Raw genomic sequence first — 17,847 nt, forward strand, 5'->3', positions numbered from 1 at the left:
AGACGCCCCCTCAACCAGTAACGCCATTCCTCAAAGGCCAATTTAATGGCCAGCAATTCTCTATCTCCTGTATCATAGTTCCTCTCGGCGACCGAGAGCTTCTTGGAAAAAAAAGCACACTGGAACCCATTTGCCAGGAGATGTACCCTGTGACAGCACTGCTCCAACTCCCACTTCTGATGCATCAACCTCCACCACGAATGGCTGAGACACGACGGGCTGCACCAGAATGGGAGCAGACGCAAAACATTCCTTAAAAGTCAAAAAGGCCTGCAATGCCTCATCCGACCAGACAGAGATGTCGGCGCTCTTCTTAGTCATATCGGTCAGAGGTCTTACAATGGTAGAATAGTTCAAAATACATTTTCTATAATAATTAGTAAACCCCAAAAACCGCATTAAAGCTTTCTGATTCTCTGGTCTGTCCCATTCCAGAACCGCCCGGACTTTTTCGGGGTCCATACGAAAACCAGAGTCAGAAAGAAGATATCCCAGAAATGGAAGCTCCTGCACAGAAAACACACATTTCTCTAATTTGGCATATAATTTATTCTCCCGAAGGATCGTCAAAACCTGTCTCACGTGATCCTGATGGGTCTTCAGATCAGGAGAGTAAATTAAAATGTCATACAAGTAAACTACCACGAACCTCCCCACAAGATGATGGAAAATGTCATTGACGAATCGCTGAAATACCACTGGCGCGTTCATCAACCCAAAAGGCATAACCACATTCTCGAAATGACCCTCGTGCGTATTGAAGGCCGTCTTCCACTCATTCCCTTCCTTGATTCTGATCAGATTGTAGGCCCCTCTCAAATCCAACTTGGAGAACACCTTGGCTCCAACAATCTGATCAAAAAGGTCGGAGATCAGAGGAAGGGGATGCGGATCAAGGACCGTGATATGGTTCAATTCCCGGAAATCCAGACAAGGTCTCATCGATTCATCCTTTTTCTTTACAAAGAAAAAACCTACTGCCACCGGAGACTTAGATGGCCTAATATGACCTTTTTTTTTACCAAACTCTCGGCAATATACTTCCGCATGACCTCTCTTTCGGGTTGAGAAAGATTGTAAAGCCGAGACTTTGGCAACTTAGCCCCTGGGATGAGATTCACTGGACAATCATAGTCACGATGAGGGGGCAATTCCTAAGCCCCACCCTCCAAAAAGACATCCGCAAAATCTGAGAGATACTGAGGTAGAGCTGTGGTAGACACACCAGAGATAGATGTGCAAAGACAATTATCCGAACAGAATTCACTCCAACCAATGATCTGTCTTGCTTGCCAATCTATAATTGGGTTATGTTTTGTCAACCACGTTAACCCTAAGACTATAGGAGTGGGCAAGTCCTTCATGACAAAACAAGACATAATCTCAACATGTGAATCACCCACCCTTAACTGAATACCATGGGCAATATGAGTGAGACTCCTTTGAGAAAGAAGGGAAGAATCAATTGCAAAAACCGGAATCTCTCTTTCTAACGTGCAAGTACTTAGCCCCAGACTTTGAAGAAAAAGAGAATCAATAAGGCTTACCCCAGCACCACAGTCAATGAATACTTAAAAAAAAAAGCTTGCATACCTGCTTGCTCCAGCACTCCATTTACGCTACCAAGAGTCAGGAAGTTTTTTCTTTTTCTCATCATCATGCGGTTTAACAAAAGGACAAGAAAAATAAAATGACCACTTTTCGCACAGTAGTAACATAGTTTATGCAATCTGTTAAAGTCTCTACTACCAGAACGGAAAGATACCTGACCCAGCTGCATGGGTTCCTCCCCTACCCCAGAGTTACATGTTATATCACCCTGGGGAGCAGGTGAGACGAAACCACTCACAAAAGGGATCCCTTGCGCGGAGGGAGCCTTATACCTATCTCTAATACGTCTATCTAACCGTACTGCCAAAGACATTGCATTCTCCAAAGTATCTGGATACTCATGAAAAGCAAGGGCATCTTTTAATCTCTCAGATAACCCCTGACAAAATTGACTACGTAACGCGGGGGGGGGGTCATTCCACCCTGACTCGGTAGCCCATTTCCTAAATTCAACGCAGTAAGTCTCTGCAGTATGTTCACCCTGTGATAAATTACGCAATTTAGATTCCGCCATCGAGACCCAATCTGGGTCATCATAAATTAATCCCAAGGCTTTAAAAAATTCCTCTACCAAGCGGAGGGCCAGAGAACCGGGCGGCAGAGAAAAGGCCCAGGATTGTGCATCCCCTTTAAGCAGAGAAATAATTATACCAACCCTCTGACTTTCATCACCTGACGAAGATGGATGCAGCCTATAATATAACTTGCATGACTCTTCAAAGAGGATAAAGTCATCCACACCCCCTGAAAACCGATCAGGAAGAGCAACCTTAGGTTCAAGGTTGGACTGACTCCCACCAGCGGAGACATGAAGCAGACAATTCTGACAAAGTGCAACAGCATTGCGGAGGTCAGCTACCTCCCAAGTTAATTCCTGCATATGATCAACTAACGAATTTATTGACTCCATCTCAAGGCTGCTGCGAAATGGCAGTCTAGGTTATGGCGGGTTATAATGTCCCGGCAGACAGGACATCAGATACACAGAAAAATAAACAAACAAGTATCTAGGCAAGAGGCTGGGAATATCTCCCTATACTGCTATACCCACATTCAGACCCTTAAGATGGGAATAATGTGTCCTCGTGCCTGGGCTGCAAATACCCTAAAATCCCTAAGATGGTGAAGGGGAATAGAGCCAGCCTGCTCCCTCAGAACCTGGAGGGGACAGGCGTCTCTCTAACAGCCTAAACAGCAAACAACAAGAAAACAATAACCAACTTATCTTTTCTGAGCAGGAAAAGCCAATCCTTCCTTCCTTACTTCCACAGAGCCAGACAGAAGCTATAACCCACACGGAACACTGGGAGTGGGTGTGATTTAAACGAACAACCCCACCCAGTGCACCTGAAGGGAGGCGGATCTAGCTCGACTCCAAAACAAAACAAAAGACTACACACGTCTTTACTTTACTATTTTTACTGTAATTTTTAAAAAATATATTTACATTCTATTTTTGCAGTGCACTTGGTGTTGTAACATACTTTGGGGTGCTCTTGGTGTCTTAACATACTTTGGGGTACACTTGGTGTTGTCACATACTTTGGAGTACACATGGTAACATCACAGGTCTACACATACCCATGTTCTTTCACTGGACCTTGTTTGCTTTCTCCCACTCCTCAGGATGCAGCTCCTTTGTTAGATCCTCCCATGCCGCATCTTTTCGGACATTGTCATGGTATAGTTCGGACCTGGTGTCTCGTAATAGGGGTCGTTCTCGTACAAGAATGATGAGCTTCTCAACATTGATGATGACCATGCTTCTCTTGCAGCCTCCTTTCTCTACTTCCTAGTCCTAGGTGCAGCCACATGTAACTGAATGGGGTTTCCTTGAATGTTTTCAGTCCAGGACCTATTGACTTTCTATGGGGCCATGGGCCGCAATTTGCGGCCAATCATAGGACATTTTCTAAAATAAAAGGAACGGACACATGGAATGGACAGCACACGGATGACACTGAAAGGCATTCCGCAATTTTTGCGGACCCATAGAAATGAATGGGTCCGTGCATTTTCCGCAAAAATTGCGGAACGGACGCGGAAGAAAAACATGGTCGTGTGAATGCTCCCTAATGGTGAGATTTTTAATTTCACTTAGAAATTGGCCAGTATCTAATAAGAAAGATGGCATCTCTTTAGTTATAGGTGTCAGAACTTTTTCTAAAAGAATGGCTGGTTGAGACAAGATGGAATTAGTAGACGCCACTATAGGGCGTCCCGAAAGTTTTGTTAAAGACTTATGAATCTTAGGCAGGGTATAAAAAATTGGAGTAATGGGGTGTTGGTTGATTAAAAAGCTACAAAGCCCTTTCATCCAATACGCCTCTGTCCCTAAATTCACTAACAATATCCATAAGCTTACGTTTTATATCATAAACCGGATCATGTTCAAGGGGTATATAAGTATTGCTATCAGCTAATTGACCCAGAATCTCTGAGATATAATAGTCTTTATCCACGAGGACAAGGGCTCCCCTTTATCCGCAGGTTTAAAGATAAGTGAATCATCATCTAATAAAAAGTATATAAAGCATCACGTTCAATAGATGATAAATTATCAGATAAAAACAATTTGCCATGTTTACAATCCTGCAATAAATGTGTCATATCCCTTTGAACGAGCGAGAAGCCATGTAATGTCAATTGAGCAGTATCTACTGACACCATGTGTGCAGACATTCCCTCACCCGCTGCAAAGTGTGCTTTAAGACATATATTATCATTGATCACCCCCCTGTAAGGCTCCATTTAGACGTCCGTATGTGTTTTACGGATCCACGCATCCATGGATCGGATTCGCAAAACACATACGGACGTCTGAATGGAGCCTTACACGGGGGTGATGAGTGACAGGGGGGTGATCAGCCCATATAGACTCCCTGATCACTTCCCTGTCATTGATCACGCCCCTGTAACGCTCCATTCAGACGCCCGTATGTGTTTTACGGATCCACGCATCCATGGATCGGATCCGCAAAACACATGCAGACGTCTGAATGGAGCCTTACAGGGGGGTGATCAATGACAGGGGGGTGATCACCCCATATACACTCCCTGATCACCCCCTGTCATTGATCACCCCCCTGTAAGGCTCTATTCAGATGTCCGTATGTGTTTTACGTATCCGCGCATCCATGGATCGGATCCGCAAAACACATACAGACGTCTGAATAGAGCCTTACAGGGGGGTGATCAATGACAGGGGGGGTGATCACCCCATATAGACTCCCTGATCACCCCCTGTCATTGATCACCCCCCTGTCATTGATCACCCCCCTGTAAGGCTCCATTCAGACGTCTGTATGTGTTTTACGGATCCACGCATCCATGGATCGGATACGCAAAACACATACGGACGTCTGAATGGAGCCTTACAGGGGGGTGATCAATGACAGGGGGGTGATCACCCCATATACACTCCCTGATCACCCCCTGTCATTGATCACCCCCCTGTAAGGCTCTATTCAGATGTCCGTATGTGTTTTACGGATCCGCGCATCCATGGATCGGATCCGCAAAACACATACAGACGTCTGAATAGAGCCTTACAGGGGGGTGATCAATGACAGGGGGGTGATCACCCCATATAGACTCCCTGATCACCCCCTGTCATTGATCACCCCCCTGTAAGGCTCCATTCAGACGTCCGTATGTGTTTTACGGATCCACGCATCCATGGATCGGATCCGCAAAACACATACGGACGTCTAAATGGAGCCTTACAGGGGGGTGATCAATGACAGGGGGGTGATCACCCCATATAGACTCCCTGATCACCCCCCCTGTCATTGATCACCCCCCCTGTGAGGCTCCATTCAGACATTTTTTTTTGGCACAAGTTAGCGGAAATTGATTTTGTTTTTGTTTTTTGTTTTTTTCTCATATTCCACTAACTTGTGACAAAAAATAAAGAGTTCTATGAACTCATTATGCCCATCAATGAATACCTTTGGGTGTCTACTTTCCGAAATGGGGTTATTTGTGGGGTTTTTCTACTGTCTGGGCATTGTAGAACCTCAGGAAACATGACAGGTGCTCAGAAATTGAGAGCTGCTTCAAAAAGCGGAAATTCACATTTTTGTACCATAGTTTGTAAACGCTATAACTTTTACCCAAACCATTTTTTTTACCCAAACATTTTTTTTATTAAAGACATGTAAAACAATACATTTAGGGAAAAATTTATATATAGATGTCGTTTTTTTGAAAAATTTTACAACTGAAAGTGAAAAATGTCCTTTTTTTGCAAAAATGTCATTAAATTTCGATTAATAACAAAAAAAGTAAAAATGCCAGCAGCAATCAAATACCACCAAATGAAAGCTCTATTAGTGATAAGAAAAGGAGGTAAACTTCATTTGGGTGGTAAGTTGCATGACCGAGCAATAAACTGTGAAATTAGTGTATTGCAGAATTGTAAAAAGTGGTCTGGTCTTTAAGGGTGTTTAAGCGAGGGGGGCTGATGTGGTTAAAGACTAAAATGTCCTCTATACCTTTGACCACATTATCTGGGGAGCATTCACATCTCCTATGATGTCATCCCGCCCTTCTTGTGTTCTTTTTGTCTGTCTTGATTTTCTCCCTAAAAAAGGGGATGAATGACGGGTGGTAGAGCTCCTAGAGCTGGAAGATTGGGAACCTGTTCGGCGCATAGGGTGTCTGGAGGCCGGAGTAGTGGTGCCTAAGGAGTTTTGCCATTTATAGATTCTTTTGCTCTGATAATCCTTAGCGTCTCTTGCAAATTTATTGCGTTTTGTAACTTTGATATCCTTTCTGAGGTCAGAACAAGTTTTTTCAATCCTGATCTTAACAGCAGTAAGGTCCTCAGCGGACAGTGTATCACAAAGTAGTTTTTAAATTGATAAAATCTCTGCTTTCGTTTCAGAGATGGCATTAGCTAAATGTTGGATAGTGAGGACCATTAGATCGTGTGAGCATTTGTCTAGAATGCTGGCAAATTTAGTACAATAAGCAATATTTTCACAAAAGAATATTGGTCTAAGGATTACCAGCAGTCCACGCGGAATCCTCTTTAATCTGCAATATTCCGCCAAGGTAGCCTCGTGAAGTTCACACGCTATCAGCTTCTTGGATTCCCTCTCGAGTTCTCTACACCGCAGTGTAGCTGGAGGGGTCTTCAAGAATTCAACACTGGTGGTATCTAGGGACACAATTTCACGTGCCCTATCCTCACTGTATATCTGAATGGATTCATTGAAATGAATTGTTAAATCGGGTGATCACTGTAGAGCCAGGAAATTCGACAAATCGATCAGTCAGCACTCCATAATGTTAATTGGCGGTGCACGTGTCCAGGACCGGCGTCCCACACGTATCCATATAGAAAGGACCGGCACTCGCTGATATCAATGCAATATTATTTTATTGTTTCACATGGAGGAACAATAATAGATCAGGTGATGCGTTTCGACTCTACATGAGTCTTTGTCAAACCTATAAATGTGAATATAAAATTAGTGCATTAAAATAGAACGCCGGTTACCACGTCACACAGAGTGTTGTCTGCATCTTTTGCGGACCCATTGAAATGAATGGTTCCATATACGGACCGTATGTGGAACGCAGAAAACTACCCGTATACGGAACACAAAATACATTAGTGTGAACGGACCCTAACTCGGGTATACATGCCTAGCTGTAATGAACTAGCAAATAAAAAATATGAGTTATCCTTTAAATACATTCATGTGTATAAGGCCATAGTTTTATAGTATGTTTTTTTTTTTTTACAGCTGCAGTGATACCAATTATGTGCACTTTTTTGTACATTATCTAATCCCATTTGACTGTGTGATCTCTTGTTCATTTAAATTATTGACATTATTTCTGTATTGCAGTGTATTATGCCTGTCTTTGTACTAAGGCATAAACAGAGGGCAGAAATGGGGACCTTCATTAGGACCCCTGGTGCCAAGGAAACCAATCAGTACCTCACAAATGCACCTACACAGCTCCAACAGGTTAATGGATGTCGCCAAGGCATATGCCACCAATAGGTTAATGGGAAGGTAAATCTTATGATAAATGAACCCCCAGGGAAGCACAACATTTAATTAATTTGTCATTAATAAATTCAGCTGACCTACAGTACAGTATAATGAATCAATTTAAAGGAACAAAATGACTAGGTCAACATGGATTAAATCCCTTTGTTCACTTATTCCAATTTAAAGCTCTGGAAAAAATAAAGTGACTCCTCCAATATTTCTAAAATCAGAATCTCAACATGTATAGCAACCATTCGATCTTAATGTTTGTTGAATTCCATCACAGGCACACCTCATTCTACTTATTGAGGTGCTGATTAGGTGATCACCTAAGTGAGGAGAAGAAGGGTTTAATTCGCACTTTACTGGCAGAGGGATAAAGTGAGTATCAGGTTGCTTTCATCCTTAAGATATCAAAGACAATGGTTCATAGGAACAAAGTCAAGCTGCAAACAATAGGGACAACAAAGCTGCAGACTGGTAGGGTAGTAGCCCATCATTAGGGGGAGGCATCTTTCTGAGACCCAAGATTTTGCTAAAATCTGGACTGGATGTTATTTCCTATGTCTAGAAACATAATCAGTCGAATATATATACTGTAACATTTACAAAGCAATTTTCACTGTTATGTAGCTGCTCTTGTAGTATATCATAAGAATAAAAATAGAAATAAAAAATAATAAAAATTTGATGGAGGTAAGATATGTAACCTTTGTATATTATTTCACATTATTGGTTTGTCCTAGACATAGGTACCAAACATTCCATTGTTCCAAAAAAAAAAACAACCCAATATTATTGATGGTGCGTTTTAACAGCGTTTTTATAGGACCAGTTTTTTGTAGGAAATGTATAAAAAAAATGTGTATTCATATGCATATACTGTATACGGAATTGCAAAGTATCTCATCAAAAATAATAATAATAATATACTAATAATATACAAGTAAATCAAATAATGATATAGGCTGGCTCACAGTATTTCTGCATCAAATAAAATTTATTTATTGACCCAACAATATAAAACACAACTACTTAGCTATCAACATATATATTTTTAATAATATACAAGACCTAGAAAATAGAATGTTTTTAGATAGTTGTATAATATTGGATAGTGTTTAATTTTTTTAATTTTATTTATATCTTTAGTTTTTTTGTGTGGTTTTTTTTGTGTTTAAAATGTGAGGGATTCAGCCAACACAACCTTGTATGCAGGTGCACATTGCTATGGCGAAATACAGATACAAACGTAAAAAAAAAAAAAAAATGCAATAGCACTCTGCAACCAGCACTCTACCCTGCCTCTATGCTGGATGTTGAATGAGGCATTGGTGTACATTTTGGCCAAAGCGTAATAAGCCACTCTTTCTTGTTTTGTTATTTTCTTAAGTGCACATTGATTAATACGCATCCCTAAAATTTCAGTGCCATCCAGTGCACTTTTTCAGTAGACAGTGTCTGCTGCGGACAGTTACATTTTCCGCCCCACATCTCTTGTTTAAATGGTGCGCATCCCTAAAATATCAGTGACATCCAGTGCACTTTGCACGCAGACGGTGTCCGCTGCAGACAGTTAAATTATTCGCGCCACATCTCCTGTTTAAAGTGTGCGCATACCTAAAATATCAGTGACTTCCAGTGTACCTTGTTCTGTAGACACTGCGAACAGTGACACTACCTGTGGTAACTGTCCTGTATAACATTTCCTAATCACATATACCTTTGTAATTTTTTTTGCGCATATACTTCCAAATCCTACGCTACTATACATGTGACATACTTTTAAGCATATATTACATTTAAAATGATGAAGGTGAGCAGTAAGGGACGGGGAAGTAGCCATGGCCCTGGGCATGGAGAAACTGTGCATGCTGCCAGAGCACAAGAAAAACAATCATCCAAGATACCTAGCTTCATGTCCCAGTTTGCAGGGCGGCGGAGGACACCACTCTTGAAGTCAGACCAGTGTGACCAGGTGGTCGGTTGGATTACAGCAGATAATGCTTCCAGTCGGTTAAGCACCACCCTGTCTTCCACCAAGTCCAGTCTCAGTAGCCGGGAGTTGATCAGCACAATCCTCACCCTGATCCTCCTTCCTCCCACCATGTACAGTCTGGCCAAACAAGTGATCCCACACTCGGATATTCCGAGGACCCTTTTTCATCACAATTACTTGATTTGGTCCTCTCGCCAAGCACGCTTGAAGAGGGACATGAGATCTTGTGCCCTGATTGGCAACCTCTTGAGCATCCACAGTCACAAGAACATGATGGTGGGGAAAGGCAATTAGTGATTAATGAGGTGGATGATGATGAAACACAGTTGCCAATGAGTCAACCGCAATTTATGTCTCAAGAGGTGGATGAAGAGGATGAGACACATTTATCAATCACTGAGGTTGTGTATAGGTCAGCAAATTAGATGGATGATCAGAGTGAGGAAGTGGAAGAGGAGGTGGTGGACGATGAGGTCACTGACCCAACCTGGGAAGGTGGAAAGCCGAGCAAGGACAGCAGTACAGAGAGGGAGGGATCTGCAGTACCGCAACAGGCTGGAAGAGGCAGTGGGGTTGCAAAAGGGAGAAGGAGGGCCACACCAAACAGGCCCACAACTGTTCCATGGAGCACCCCTTTTGGAAATCTCCCTTGCCAAGGGGTAGATGTTCTGCAGTATGGTGCTTTTTTGAGGAAACTGCAGACGACAAAAGAATAGTAGTTTGCAACCTGTGCCATAGGAAAATGAGCCGGGGTGTGAACACTAGAAACCTCACTACCACAAGCATGATCCACCACATGGCATCCAAGCAATGTAGTAAGACAAACGCCTGGGTCCACAATCTGTGTCTCCGGGTCACACCACTGTCTCCTCTACCCCTATGTCACATGCTGGCCAATCCCCTGTCGAAGGCACAGGCCTGGATGCCTCCTGCTCTGCACCTGGACCTTCTCAAGCACTATCAGCGACCATATCCACTTCCATGTCCCAGCATCCAAATGTCCTTACCCCAGGCATTTGAATGCGATCAAAAATACCCAGCCACCCACCCACAGGCTATAGCACTAAATGCGCAGACATGTTGCCATTTAGGCATGTGGACAATGAGGACTTCCGCAGCCTGAAGTCGGCTACCATCCTATGTTACGCAGTCCCCAGCCGCCACTATTTTTCAAGGTGTGCCATGCCCGCCTTACACCAACATGTGTCCCATAACATCACACGTGCCCTGACCAACGCAGTTACTGGGAAGGTCCACTTAACCACAGACACATGGACAAGTGCATTCGGCCAGGGATGCTACATTTCCCTGACGGCACACTGGGTGAACGTTGTGGAGGCCGGGAGCGAGTCGCACCCTGGGATGGCACAGGTGATACCGACTCAAAGGATTGCGGGCCCAACTTCCATCAGGATTTCCGACACCACCTACATTAGTGGCTGCAACCCTCCCTTCTCCTCCTCCACCTCCTCCTCTTCCACCTCTGAATTGTCATCTTGCAGCACCAGTCAGCCATCAGTCAGCAGCTGGAAGCAGTGTAGCACTGCAGTGGGGAAGCGGAAACAGGCCTGCTGAAGCTGCTATGCTTAGGGAACAAACAGCAACCCCCGCTGTGGCAGGGGATAAGAGGCCAGACTGAGCTGTGGCTCTCGCACTCAACCTACAACAAGGAATTGTTGTGTCTGATAATGGCCTTAACTTGGTGGCAGCTTTGGAGCTCGGCAAGCTCAGACACATCCCATGCCTAGCCCACATCTTAAACTTAGCGGTTCAGCGGTCTCTCAAAACATACCTGAATTTGCCTGAGCTACTGATGAAGGTGCGCCATGAGTGTGCATATTTCTGCAAGTCATTGATGGCTTCAGCCGGTCTGTCAGCGCTGCAGCAGCACTTGAAATTGCCAGCTCACCAACTGTTGTGTGACTTGAGAAGGAGCTGGATCTCCACATTTTACATGTTGGTCAGGCTTTGTGAGCAGCAGAGGGCAGTAGTGGAATACCAGCTGCAACATGGTCGTCGCCTTTCCAGTCAGCTTCCGCTATTCACAAGCGAAGAGTGGGCATGGATGTCTGACCTCTGTGAGGTTTTAAGAAACTTTGAGTTATACACATATTAAACAACACGGATTACTGGTTTTTCACCCTTCTCGACCCCCGCTACAAAGAGAACTTCTCATCTCTCATTCTTTTTGGTGGAGAGGATGAGCAAAACGGTGCAATACCAGAAGATCCTTGTTGAAGAATTGCTCCAAAACTTTCTGGACAACGCTGGCGGCAGAGTCCGTAGTTCCTTGGCCAACCAAGGAGGGGAGACAAGGGGAACACACAGCAGTTCCAACAGAGGCAGGACAACACTCTCCAAAGCCTGGGACAGTTTCATAACACCCCGCCAGCATCCTCACCCTGATGCACAGCCTAGTGTCACAAGGAGGGAAAAAGTTTGGAAGATGGTAAAGGAGTACATAGCAGACCGTGTCAGCATCCTCAATGATCTCTTAGTGCCTTACAACTACTAAGTGTCCAAGCTGGAAATGTGGCAAGAATTGGTGCTCTACGCCTTGGAGGTGCTGGCCTGCCCTACCGCCACCGCTTTGTCTGAGCAGGTATTTAGTGCTGCTGGTGGCATTATAACAGATAAGCGTATCCTCCTGCCAACTGAAAATGCTGACAGGTTGACTCTTATGAAAATTAACAAGGCCTGGATTGACCATGACTTGTCGACTCCACCAGAGGAAAGCTAATGTACATAAAGACACATTAAATGTGTTGTTTATAATATACTCAATACATGTATTACCATGCACCCCTTCCACCACAAATAAGGGTATATGGTTGAATCTTCCTTTTCTTCTCCTCCTTCTCCTCTTCCATCATATCAACACATGCTTATTCGTGGCATATAATGCTCTCGCATATATGCCCTTTCCATATAATGTTTAAAGGGTCAGCTCCCCAGCAGGCCCTCGCATATAAAGTTTTATAGGGTCAGCTTACCAGCAGGCCCTCGCATATAATTTTTAGAGGGTCAGCTCACCTGAAGGCCCTTGCATATAATGTTTTAGAGGGTCAGCTCACCTGCAGGCCCTCACCTACAACCTTTTAGAGGGTCAGTCCACCAGCAGACCTTCACCTAAAATCTTTTACAAGGTCAGCTCACCAGCAGGCCTTCACCTAAAATCTTTTACAGGGTCAGCTCACCAGCAGGCCTACACTTCAAATCTTTTACAGGGTCATCTCACCTGAAGACCCTCGCATATAATGTTTTAGAGGGTCAGCTCATCTGCAGGTCCTCACCTACAACCTTTTAGAGGGTCAGATCACCATCATGCCCGCACCTAAAATCTTTTACAGGGTCAGCTCACTAGCAGGCTCGCAACTCAAATCTTTTACAGGGTCAGCTTACCAGCAGGCCCTTGCATATAATATTTTACAGGGTCATCTCACCAGCAGGCCCTCGCATATCATTTTTTACAGGGTCAGCTCACCAGCAGGCCCTCACCTACAATCTTTTACAGGGTCAGCTCACCAGCATTCCCGCACCTAAAATGTTTAATAGGGTCAACTCACCTGCAGGCCCGCACCTAAAATCTTTTACAGGGTCAGATCACCTGCGGGCCCTCACCTAATTATACCTAATAGTTAATTTGCACACATGCTGCCTTGCTTGGATGTGGTAGCCGTAGCTTTTTCTCAGGCTCACTATCCCGAATTGAACTGCGATTCCCCTGTTACCCATAGTTTACATAATTTGGGCTGAAAATAACATTTAAAGTTGATAGGGCAGAGATCCGAATGTTTTGTCGCCGTCACACAGACGTGCGATCGGCCCCAGGTTATCTAGAGTCAGCAAAGTGGCAGCAGGCTCTCACCCATAATGTTTTAGATGGTCAGAACAGCAGGCCCTTGCTCCAAATGTTTTTGAGAGTCACCAGCAGGCCATCAATCATAATTTTTCAAGGCTGTGTATGATGCCCTCCTTTATGTGTAACAAAAGGCGTATTGTAGTGCTGGTTCCTTGTAATTTTTGGCAGCCCTTAGTGCATAGGCTTTATTAGTGTAGGAGTCCCACTACATGAACAATTGTACCACAATGTGAATGAGGCCCTCCTTTATGTAATATACAGGTTGTATCGGAGTGCCTCCTCCTTGTAATTTTTGGCAGCACTTGCACTTTATATACAAGTAAATATACAGGAAAGAATGTTTCCTAACAATTTTTCCTCTAGAAATTGATTTTATCTTCAGTTTGGTGCGTAATATTTTCAGTCTGTAAAAGTTGCGTACTACTCGGACAATATTGTTCCTAGCAGCGACCTAGGAGTCCAAGATGCATTCAGACATCCTCCCCATCTTGTTCCCGAACCATGTCGGTTTTCCTATCAACCAGGCACCCTCCCCTCTTCAGAGCAGGGGGTACCTGGTTTAATGCTCGGGTTCTCCAATTGACTTCCATTATTCTCGGGTGCCCGGTAGAGCACCTGAGCATCCCGATGTGTGCGGCCCGAGCCCCCAAGCACCGAGCACTATGGTGCTCGATCAACACTACTCTACGCTTACCGTTTGTAGCTTTTGAAAGAATTAGAAGAACCTGAAGGGGCGGAAACCATATAACCTATCTGTCTAGAACCGAATCAAAAAGGATTTTCGAATTCGACACTCTAATTCCAGCAGGTCTCAACGCAGAAATTGAATTGTTTGGGTTTGTATAGTGCCAATCTAGGATGGGACATCAAGGTGCCCTGGGTGACAATTTAGGACGGGACATCAAGATCCCCTTGATAGGCTCTTAGCTCTTAACCACTTCAACCCCGCTAGCTGAAACCCCCTTAATGACCAGGCCACTTTTTACACTTCTGCACTACACTACTTTCACCATTTATTGCTCGGTCATGCAACTTACCACCCAAATGAATTTTACCTCCTTTGCTTCTCACTAATAGAGCTTTCATTTGGTGGTATTTCATTGCTGCTGACATTTTTACTTTTTTTGTTATTAATCCAAATTTAACGATTTTTTTGCAAAAAAAAAATGACATTTTTCACTTTCAGTTGTAAAATTTTGCAAAAAAAAAACGACATCCATATATAAATTTTTCGCTAAATTTATTGTTCTACGTGTCTTTGATAAAAAAAAATGTTTGGGTAAAAAAAAAAAAATGGTTTGGGTAAAAGTTATAGCATTTACAAACTATGGTACAAAAATGTGAATTTCCGCTTTTTGAAGCAGCTCTGACTTTCTGAGCACCTGTCATGTTTCCTGAGGTTCTACAATGCCCAGACAGTACAAACACCCCACATGGATACATGGATCGGATCCGCAAAACACATACGGACGTCTGAATGGAGCCTTACAGGGGGGTGATCAATGACAGGGGGTAATCAGGGAGTGTATGGCCCCTTTCACACGGGCGAGTTTTCCGTGCGGGTGCGATCCGTGCGGCGAACGTATGGCACCCGCACTAAATCCTGACCCATTCATTTCTATGGGGCTGTGCACATGAGCGATGTTTTTAACGCATTACTTGTGCGTTCAGTTGAAATCGCAGCATGCTCTATATTGTCCGATTTCGACGTAACGCAGGCCCCATAGAAATGAATGGGGTGTGTGAAAATCGGATGGCATCCGCAAGCAAGTACGGATGCCGTGCGATTTGCACGCACGGTTGCTAGGAGACGATCGGGATGGAGACCCGATCATTATTATTTTCCCCCTATAACATGGTTCTAAGGGAAAATAATAGCATTCTGAATACAGAATGCATAGTAAACCAGCGCTAGAGGGGTTAAAAAAATAAAAAAATAAATTTAACTCACCTTAGTCCACTTGATCGCGAAGCTGGCATCTCCTTGTGTCTCCTCTGCGCTGAGCGGCTGAACAGGACCTGGGGTGAGCTGCTCCATTAAATATCGCTTAAGGACCTTCGATGACGTCACTCCGGTCATCACATGGTCTTTTACCATGGCGAATCACCATGGTAAAAGATCATGTGATGTACCATGTGATGACTGGAGTGACGTCATCGAAGGTCCTTAACCTGTATTTAATGGAGCAGCTCACCCCAGGTCCTGTAGTGTTCAGCCGCTCAGCGCAGAGGAGACACAAGGAGATGCCGGGCTTCGCGATCAAGTGGACTAAGGTGAGTTAAAAAAAATTTTTTTTTTTTTAACCCCTCTAGCGCTGGTTTACTATGCATTCTGTATTCAGAATGCTATTATTTTCCCTTAGAACCATGTTATAAGGGAAAATAATACAATCTTCAGAACATCAATCCCAAGCCCGAACTTCTATGAAGAAGTTCGGGTTTGGGTACCAAACATGCGCGATTTTTCTCACGCGAGTGCAACGCATGACAATGTTTTGCACTCGGGCGGGAAAATCGCGCATTTTCCCGCAACGCACCCGGCTCTTATCCGGGCAAAAAAACTGACGCCCGTGTGAAAGAGGCCTATATGAGGTGATCACCCCCCTGTCATTGATCACCCCACTGTAAGGCTCCATTCAGACGTCCGTATGTGTTTTGCGGATCCGATCCATGTATCCGTGGATCCGTAAAAATCATACGGACGTCTGAATTGAGCCTTACAGGGGGTGATCAATGACAGGGGGGTGATCAATGACAGGGAAGTGATCAGGAAGTCTTACTTAGATTATTTAAACGATCAAGCAACCATAACAGGATACAAAGCAATCCATATGTTGCAAATGAGGGTACTCAGTTCACACCTCTTACATATGTACACAATTAAGATCTGAACTCATTCATTTTCTTGGTTATTGATCTGTATAAAAATATAAGATACAGTGAGCATAGATGAATATGAAAGTATGTGCTGTGAAATGTGTAACTTAGCAATGTTCTATACATTATATTTTAAGGATGCAATAAGTGTTTAGCGATGGTGTAATACAGCGCTGGCATCATCGACAAATATAAGGACAACATCCACTTGGAGTTTGTATGATCTCGTTGTGATTGTGTGGGTTTCTTCCCACACTCCAAAGACATATTGATAGAAAACTTAGGTTGTGAGCTCCATTAGGTAAAGCAAGTGATAATATTGTCTGTAAAGTGCTGTGGTATATGTCAGTGCTATATAAGTGAGTAAAATAATAAATAAATCAGGCTTTTTTTGTGAAAGTTGGTTTAATAGATATAGCACTTTTTAAATTAGTAAACATTACAGTGAACTAGTGCTGCGTAGTGATGGACTAACATCGGCGGGGACGGTTCGCGAACAGCAAGTTCCCGGCAGATACCATTCACTTTAATGGCAGGCGAATCTGGAAAGCCTTCAAGTCATATTTGCAGCCACCACAAATAGTCCCACAACATGGACAGTGACATACTAGAGGGGGATCAATGACAAACATTCCCACAAAAAATATGTATTAAACCAGGGGGCATTTTTATGCGTCTTAAAGGCAAATTCTCAAAAATGTGCCCTGCTGGAGCTTCGAAAATTTTTATTTTAGGCAATGGGAGTATGGGCCCTAAAAATTAGGCATTCATCTGGCATAAAAGAACAAGTGATTATCTTATATACAGTCAGGTCCATAAATATTAGGGCATCAACACAATTCTAACATTTTTGGCTCTATACACCACCAGAATGGATTTGAAATGAAACAAACACGATGTGGTTTAACTGCAGACTGCCAGCTTTAATTTGAGAGTATTAACATCCAAATCAGGTGAACGGTGTAGGAATTACAACAGTTTGCATATGTGCCTCCCACTTGTTAAGGGACCAAAAGTAATGGGACAGAATAATAATCATAAATCTTGGTTGCAAATCCTTTGCAGTCAATTACAGTCTGAAGTCTGGAACGCATAGACATCACCAGACGCTGGGTTTCATCCCTGGTCATGCTCTGCCAGGCCTCTACTGCAACTGTCTCCAGTTCCTGCTTGTTCTTGGTGCATTTTCCCTTCAGATTTGTCTTCTTTGTGTCCATGTTCCAATATTAATTGGACCTGACTGCATATAGTGTTTTATATTCAGCTATTTTGTCCAGTTTTCAAAAAAGAACAGAAGGTGAATTCAGGCCTCTTCAATTGAATACTTAACTCAGGTTAATTATATCTGTAAGACTGTTTGCAGGTGCAGATTTCCTAAGAGAAGGGGTCTTAAAAGGTATTATCCGATTCCTGTTCATAACAAAGGAGTAATAAAATGGTGTTTACAGTTTTCACAGAAAAGTACACCTAGACTTTAGCAAGGAAAT

This window comes from Bufo gargarizans, chromosome 2 (assembly GCF_014858855.1).
Source record: "Bufo gargarizans isolate SCDJY-AF-19 chromosome 2, ASM1485885v1, whole genome shotgun sequence".
NCBI classification, from domain to species: domain Eukaryota; kingdom Metazoa; phylum Chordata; class Amphibia; order Anura; family Bufonidae; genus Bufo; species Bufo gargarizans.